This window comes from Setaria viridis, chromosome 5, assembly GCF_005286985.2.
Source record: "Setaria viridis chromosome 5, Setaria_viridis_v4.0, whole genome shotgun sequence".
In the NCBI taxonomy this organism is placed as follows: Eukaryota; Viridiplantae; Streptophyta; class Magnoliopsida; order Poales; family Poaceae; genus Setaria; species Setaria viridis.
The window spans coordinates 29,908,368-29,917,585 of record NC_048267.2 but is presented as its reverse complement, the minus strand read 5'-3'; positions in this window follow the sequence as shown (position 1 = coordinate 29,917,585).

Below are 9,218 nucleotides of genomic sequence, written 5' to 3'. Positions count from 1 at the left end.
CCATTCTATAAGGTCTTTTAGATATGGGTGCAGTACTAGGTAAAAGCTCAATAACAAGTACCTAGCAAATCATCTGGAAAGACATCCGGATATTCACACACAACTCTGATATCCTCCAAAAAGAATTCCTTGGCCTGATTCACTACACAGTCTGCCACTGAAGGTAAGGTAGCCACAAACTCAACTTGTTCACCATCTGGACTGGTGAGAAGCACTAACCTCTTGGCACACTAAATTATTGCATCAAACTTGCTCAACCATCCCATACCCAAGATAACATGAATTCCAGTAGATTCTAAGACGATGAGATTGGCATAGAAATCTTTCCCCACAACCTTAAGTTTAACATTAGGACACATATATGATGCTTTCATCTCCCCTCCAGGTGAACTAACTAGCATATGTATTGGCATGGTTTGCATGGGAATATTATGTTTTGCTACGTATTGGGCAGTTATAAAAGAATGGGATGCTCCAGAATCAAATAAAACTGATGCAGGGGATAAGTTGACATGGAACATACCAAGTACAACATCCTGGGCATCGTGAGCAGTCTTGGCAGCCACATGGTTCACCTTACCCCTCACATAGTTCTGCTGGCCTTTGTTGCTCTAGGGCATTTGGTTCACATTCCTGTTCTACTACTAAGGAGAATTCAACCTAGGTGTGCTGCTGTTCTGGCCCAGTGGAGTCTGCAGGTTCCTCTTGGGGCAGTTGTTTGCAAGGTGTCCTGGATCACCACACTTGAAGCAAGTACAAGGGGTAGTAGCACTGCCTAGGGCTGCAGCCTTCACTGGAGTCTGAGTTAGGGTGATCTAGTGGTTCTGCTGGAAGTTCTGCTGAAAACCAGGCACTGAGGTGGCGGTGCTGAGGGATGGCCCTGATTCTGCCCAAAGTTACAGCCTTGCCCTCCAGAACAGAAAGGTGTGCTCTGCTTTGGCTGGGTGAAGCAGGGGCGAGTGTTACTGCTCGACTGTCTCGAGGAACTGAATTTTCTCTTTAGTTCTCCAAGCTCATTGCGCTTGTACTCCAAGCCAACTGCCTTATCCAACAGCTTCTGGAAAGATGGGAAGGTGTTAGACATCAATTGGTACTGGAGTGGCCCATTCAATCCTTCTAGGAATAATTCCTGTTTCATCTCATCATCTGCCACTTCCTTAGGTGCATAGCAAGACAACTGATGAACTTGTCCCTATACTTGCTCATTAACACCCTCCCTGCTTGAGAGATAGGAACTCCTTCTTCAGCTTCATGATGCCAGCGAGAATGTGGTGACTCCTAAAGCTGTTCCTGAACTGCTGCCAGGTGATGGTGTTAGGATTAGCATGTGCGGTGGTGTAAGCATCCCACCAATCTGCAGCAGATCCCTCAAGTCATCCTAAAGCATATAGGACATTCTCCATGTCATTGCACTGGGTGATGGTGAGCATCTTCTCCACTGCCTTCAGCCAATCATCAGCCTGAAGTGGATCAGCAGAATGAGAGAATGTCGAGGGCTTCTGGCTCATAAACTCTCGATGCTTGTCTCTATGCTGGTTATTGTTGTTGTTGTCGTTCATCTGATTTTGCATTGCTACCATGGTGTTGGTCAGGTTCGGGACAAGCATAGTCTGGGCTGCAAGGAACTGCTCCAACCCTGCTGATAGCTCCTAGTTTTGCTGGTTCTGTCGGGCCTAGACCCTAGGTCCACGAGTAGGCCTTGGACGGCCCATCAAGGGACGTACTCGAACAAGATCAGAACAAGGATGGGCGTATCGTACTCAGACTAGCCAAGTATGTTTATGGAAGACTACTCGGGCCGTTACCAAGTAGAACTCTAATAGTACCTGACTAGGACTCAGACTTGTAACCCTGCCCTCCCGTGCATATAAGGGCGGGCAGGGACCCCCCCTCAGACAAGACCCAATAGACATACACATCTCAACATACCTCAATACAAATTAACATACAGGATGTAGGGTATTACGCGATCTAGCGGCCTAAACCTGTCTAAATCGTGTTCCTTATGTCACCATTGATTCCTTGATTCTCGACGACCCTTACCGCATAAAAGACCACCTAGGGTACCCCCTAGGCGGGTTGCTGGTCTAAAACACCGACAGTTGGCACGCCAGGTAGGGGAGCTCGTCGAGTTTCTCAGCACGAACTCAATGGCGAAGGTCATCAGCAGGCCCGTTTTCTTCATCGAAAGCGGCGCCACCTTCGTTTTCGGATCTTGGCTTTGCGTCGCCAAAGGCTCGGGGTCGTTCCGGCGCCAGATCGTCGACGTTCAGGAGAAGAAACCAGAAGATCTGATCAGAAAAAACCAAGATTTCAAAGTCGACGAGATCGAGTTCGACTACGCATCGGATTCGACTTTGCCTCGGACTACTCCAACCCTCAGCCGACCTCAGAACTCAGGGTCGGACTCGCTTCGGACTCGTCGATACCAGTTAGCGTCCAAGTCGGTTTCGACTTCAAAGCGGTTCCCGCACGGACTCCGCAACGCAACCAAAGTCCACCAAGGTTTTCTTGCTCGAACCCGAGTCGAACTCGGGCATGACGAAGACGTCGACTCTGACTCATCCTATTCACCAGAGATACCATTATCTGGTCCAGCCTAAGGGTTGGTAATAACTTTGACATCACAAGGCAGATTCGTCCACTGGCTGGGATTGCTACCATCTCTTCTCGACCGTGACTACGACTCGCGCCTCGTCGCCCATATAGACAACCTACCATATCAAGAAGGCATTCCACTCACTTCCAACCGCGAAGAAAGTTACACAGAAATTGCAACATCAAGCTCTGGAAGCTACTACCCGGATAGAGAGATACTTGTCAATACTCGGAATAACAACCCGGGTACTAGCCAGAACAGAACCCCCAGGCGATTAGCACAAATCGAAAACATCTCCGAGGATGAGTCTACCGCTGACGCCCCTCACGGTGAAACCTCCGAGCAGTGCAACCAAAGAAGAGCGCGCAATACTACTCGAGCCGAGCGATGACAGTTGATGGCTACAAATATTCCTATCACAAATCTTGAAAGGGCTTTCAACGCAGTCCAGGCTCAGGAGAAGAATACTCCACTCGCGGCTATCGCCTCAATCAATCTTTTAACAACATTGATGCCTTAGGATAAAGATAACGCAGCCACAGCTCAACTCGTGCAGCGCGGCAACGGACTGATCGCAAAACTCGCGGAGCAAGCTTACAAGCTACTCGACAAAGAATCACCAATCCCGTCTGTCCCTCGTATCACATCCCATCAAGAAGGTAGTAGGGGAGCTGCAGAAAAAAACGCCGCCCCACGAAACGATGATGCAGTCAACCAACCTCGGCAACACAGTTAAGGCCCATGCAAGCATAAACCTCCTGCTCGACATAAGGATGTTGGTGAGGTCAGCTGCACCAACTCGGTTAAAAGCATTCGCCCTACTCGAAAGATCCACGAAATGTCCAACTTCAGTGATTTGCGAGAAATTCTCAACAATAGGCGCGAATGAGAAGTCGACAGCTACAACCATTTTCCTGCTTTCACAAACCAGGTAATGAAAACAAAATTACCTGATAAGTTCAAGCCAACCGGAATCACCAAGTTGCGACGGTTCTTCGAAAAGAAGGCTACCATAGCTGACATCTCCGAAATAGACGTCATTGAGTGCTTCCAAAATGGACTCTATGACCGACGAACATTCCAAGATTTCGGTCGCCGACGACCAGCTGATGTCAAAGAACTCAAAGTCATGGTGCAACAGTGGGCTGATGAAGAAGACAAAGAGCGAGAACGGTTTGGTTCCCACCATAACCGCGGACGCGACAACAACCACAACAATGAACCAGATAGAACTCGGCATAACGATGCTTGGAACTCCTATCCGAGTAACCACAGTCACAAAAGGAAGCCCGACAACACCGTTGCCGCCATGACCAGCTCCGGAAAAAAGGGACACCATAGAAACGACGAAGGGCCAACCTTCATAGAGCTACTCAAAAAGCAGTGCCATGGCATCCGACTAGCAAGCACTCGGCGATAGACTGCTACAGCATGCGCCGAGTCATGCAAGACTTACCCGCACCACCACCCCCTGAAGAGTACACCAAGAATAGAGATAAGGGTAAAAATAAAGCCTGCAATGATGAAGATGAGGAAGGCGACTTCCAAACAGCTTCAAAAACCGTCAACGTCATTTTCGGCGGTATCCCAGGCACGGCATCCAACTGAGCCAACAAACTCGTACTCAGGGAGATCATGGCCATCGAGCCAATGGACCCCACACCGTTAAAATGGTCAGAAGTTCCAATTTCTTTTAGCAGAAAAGATCAATGGACAAAATTTTCAGAACCAGGCCGTTTCCCACTAGTCCTGGATCCAGTTGTGGCAGGATCAAAGTTAACCAAAGTACTCATCTACGGCGGAAGCGGCCTCAACGTTATCTTTGCCAAGACATTAAGGAAGATGTGCCTCGATGTTACTGAAATGCTAACCCCAACGGATTCACCTTTCTACGGCATCGTGCCCGGAAACGCGGCTATACCACTAGGACAAGTTGTCCTTCCGGTCACCTTCGGAACTAAGGAACATTACCGCACCGAGTACATCAGATTCGAGGTCGCCGACTTCGAGACATCTTATCATGCTATACTCGGACGGCCAGCACTCACCAAGTTCATGGCCATACCACATTATGTCTACCTGGTACTCAAAATGCCAGGCCCCTAGGGGGAGCTCACGCTACGAGGAGATCTCCGGAGATCCTACGAATGCGACACCGAAGCCGTGGAAATTTCTACGACTACTCAATCTCCTAGTCCCATGCAGCAAGTCTTCACAGCTTCAAAGAAGCTCCATCCAACCGAAGTAGAGATCCCGGAAAACAAGTCGGGGTCCACAAAGGTGAAACCCGCCAGTGAGCAAGACTTCAAATCAGTCGACCTCCAGACCGATGATCCTTCCAAGACAGCCCTGATCGGAACAGGGCTAGATTCTAAATAGGAATTCGCGCTCGTCAGTTTCCTTCAAGCTAACCATGATATCTTCGCTTGGAAGCCGACTGACATGCCAGGTGTGCCCAAGGAACTGATCGAGCATTCTCTCAACGTCGATCCCAAAGCTACTCCAAAACGGCAACGACTGCGCCGGTTCGCTCAGGACAGACGAGAAGCAATCAAAAAAGAGTTAGCCAAGCTACTCGCGGCAGGGTTCATCAAAGAAGTCTTTCATCCTGACTGGCTCGCCAATCCCGTGCTTGTTCGTAAGAAAAATAACGAATGGAGAATGTGTGTTGACTACACTGACCTCAACAAACACTGCCCGAAAGATCCTTTCGGGCTACCCAGGATCAATCAAGTGGTTGACTCCACCCCTGGGTGCTCTTTGCTATGCTTTCTCGATTGCTACTCCGGCTATCACCAGATAAGCCTCAAAGAAGAAGATCAAGCCAAAACAACGTTCATTACGCCCTTCAGAGCTTTCTGCTACAAAACAATGTCCTTCGGGCTAAAAAATGCAGGAGCAACTTATCAAAGGGCTATACAGATGTGCTTCGAAAGGCAACTTCACCGCAATATCGAAGCTTATGTCGACGACGTCGTTGTCAAAACAAGAAACCGGGAGGAACTCATTGCTGACTTGGAGGAAACTTTCTCTAGTCTCCGCGCTTTCCGATGGAAACTCAATCCTACTAAGTGCGTCTTTGGAGTACCTTCCGGTAAACTACTCAGGTTCATCATTAGCCATCACGGCATTGAGGCCAACCTGGAAAAAATATCTGCCATCACAAACATGCAGGCACCAGCCAGCATTAAGGATGTGCAGAAACTCACAGGCTGTATGGCCGCTCTCAACCGGTTCATCTCGAGACTTGGAGAACGGGGACTACCCTTCTTCAAGCTTCTCAAACGCCAGGACAAGTTCAAATGGACAGAAGAGGCAGATGAGGCATTAACACAACTCAAATACTTTTTGTCAAAGCCTCCTATACTCACCGCTTCCTCTCCGAACGAAGACTTGCTCCTATACATCTCTGCTACTACTCATGTCGTCAGCACGGCAATAGTAGTCGAACGGTCTGAACCGGGCCACTTCGTCAGCGAAGTACTCTCGGACTCCAAAATTCGGTATGCACCAATACAAAAGCTCTTATACGCTATTCTGATCACCTCCCAGAAGCTGCGCCATTACTTCCAAGAGCACAACATCACAGTTATCTCCGATTTCCCGCTCGGCGAAATTCTCCATAACAGAGATGCCATGGGTAGAATCTCCAAATGGGCAGTTGAACTCGGAGCTCTCACTTTGAACTTCAAGCCAAGGACAGCCATCAAGTCTCAGGCTTTGGTCGACTTCATAGCTGAGTGGACTGAAAATCAAGTTCCAACACCAGTCGAACGACCAGAACATTGGGTAATGTACTTCGACGGATCCCTCAAACTTGAAGGAGTCGGCGCAGGCGTCTTACTCATCTCTCCCAAGGGAGACCAACTCAAGTACGTGCTGCAGATATTCTGGGAAGCATCTAATAACGAAGCCAAGTACGAAGCACTCCTACACGGCCTTCGCCTCGCAATCTCCCTCCGCATCAAACGACTACTGGTGTACGGCGACTCTCTAGTCGTTATAAACCAGGTCAATGACGAGTGGGACCGGAACAAGGATAACATGGACGCTTATTGCAAAGAAGTCCGTAAACTGGAAAACAAATTCTGAGGCTTGGAGTTTCATCACATCGTCCGCGGCAACAACGTTGCCACCGACATTTTATCCAAAATGGGCTCAACTCGTGCAGAAGTTCCAGCAAGAATTTTCGTACATGAACTGCGCAAGCCATCCATACCTGAACAAGTCACACCACCAGTAGTCTCGGCTACAGACGTCTCTCGAGAAATCATGATGATAGGAGTCGACTGAAGGACACCCTTCATCGACTACATCAAAGATCACCTGTTACCATCCGACAAGAATAAAGCTGAGCAAATCTCCCGGTGAGTAAAGAATTACGTTCTAGTCGGAGACAAGCTCTACAGGAAAGGTGCATCATCTGGAGTACTCATGAAGTGCGTCACTCGAAAAGATGGCCAAGAAATCTTAGAAGAGATTCACAGAGGAATCTGCGGCAACCACGCCTCTTCGAGGACACTAGTTGGCAAGGCTTTAAGAGCAGGCTTCTACTGGCCAATGGCTCTGGTCGACGCCAAACAACTAGTTCAAAAATGCAAAGGATTGTCAATTCTTCACAAAACAGCAACATGTACCGGCCTAGAAGCTAGTCACAATACCTCCAACATGGCCATTTGCTTGCTGGGGGCTCGACATGATAGGTCTGTTACCAACTGCGCCAGGAGGATTCAACAGAGTACTCGTGGCAATCGACAAGTTCACCAAATGGATCGAGGTCAAACCAGTCACTTGCCCCAAGGCAGACCGGGTCCTCGACTTCTTGGACGAAATCGTACACCGCTACGGTTTTCCCAACAGGATTATCACAGACCTAGGGTCAAACTTCAATAATCACGACTTTTGGGAATATTGCGAGAACAGCGGCATCGACGTCCCCTATGTCTCGGTTGCTTACCCGCGAGCCAACGGACAAGTCGAGCGTGCTAATGGCATGATACTCGACGCTCTGAAGAAACGAATACATGACGTTGGCAACACCAAAGGTGGCAGATGGCTCAAAGAGTTACCCAATGCCTTGTGGGGCCTACGTACCCAACCGTGAAAGACTACGGGGCTATCACCCTATTTTCTGGTATATGGCTCGGAAGCCATACTACCCGCCGACATCATGTGGCAATCACCAACCGTTGAACAATATGACGAAGAACTTGCAACAGAAACACGGCGAACAGATATAGAAAGTTTAGAAGAAACAAGATGCGCAGCACTAGTGCAATCAGCCAGATACCTTGACGGTTTAAGGCGTTACCACGACCGCAACGTCAAGGAAAAATCTTTCAACTTGGGCGATATGGTCCTTAAGCGTATCCAAGACACGTCAGGATTGTATAAACTCAATTCACCCTTACATCGTATCAAAGGTTACGGGACTTGGATCTTACAGACTCCAAGAGCTCTCAGGAGAACAAGTGCCAAACTCCTGGAATATAGAACATCTCTATCGCTATTACCCATAGCAGCACCCGAGTAATCATTTCAAAGCAATAACTCATGACAACTACTCGGGCCAACTGCCCGACTACCGACTTCAAGATATCTCAGCCTCGACAAGAGCTTTCAGCTCAACAAGGATCATTGCCCTGGTACAAAGTCTCCGTATCAATATTTCTTTACTGAAACAAGAGTACATTAGGTTACATACGAGTACAAGTACTTGGAATACACGAAGACTACAAGCAACTGCCTACTGGTGGGCTGCATTTAAGCCTCAGGCTTTTACTATATCACAAGGCCACTCAGGTCTGCCGACCACAAGAGGAAGGGCCCACACGCAAGGAAGCTGCGCAAAACGCAGCCATGCCCAGGTACCCTACCCAAGGCAATGCCAGGAACTCCAGCATCACCACTGCCTTGACAGCGGCAACGACAAATCCGGCACGACGCGCCTAGAGGGAACCAAGGCTGCTCTTCTGCTAGCCTCACGGAGCCCATCTACTCTACAGCCGCACCTCCACCTCTCTCAGAGCGGGATAAAGACCGCGGCACTCATCACCCATCACTCGCGAGTTTTAGTGCGTACCCTACTGGATCACGAGCTGCAAGATGAGGCGTGCGACGAAACCTCCTACGAGGATTCTTCTAGCATCGCGGCTATCCCTACGAGCGCAGGAGTCTGTGGAGGGAAGGTGGCCTCAATCTACAAGGAATCTTCTAGCACCAGTGCACTCTTTGATGGCTCTCTACGCTCAAACAGAAGCAACCGAAGGCAATCAATCGCTACTAAGGAACTTGAGTTGGTTCGCTCACCAGATGGCCCTATTTATAGCCGAAAGCCACAACTACCACCTGCCCAAGAGTTACTATGCACCCGTGATCAATGAGTCTGACGACTCCTGACTCTGCCCACATGACATCACTTATGCCACAACGGACAAAAGAGTGCAGTACACCCGTGCATCCACAAAGGACAAAGGAGTACAGTACACCCGTGTCCCTCAAAAGACAAGTACTCAACAGCATTACGCCTACTCGACACTCGGGACTACTACAAGCCTAGCATGGCCTACATCTCGGGGGCTTGGACTACTCCGACCCCAGGACCTAGGGTCGGGCGAGG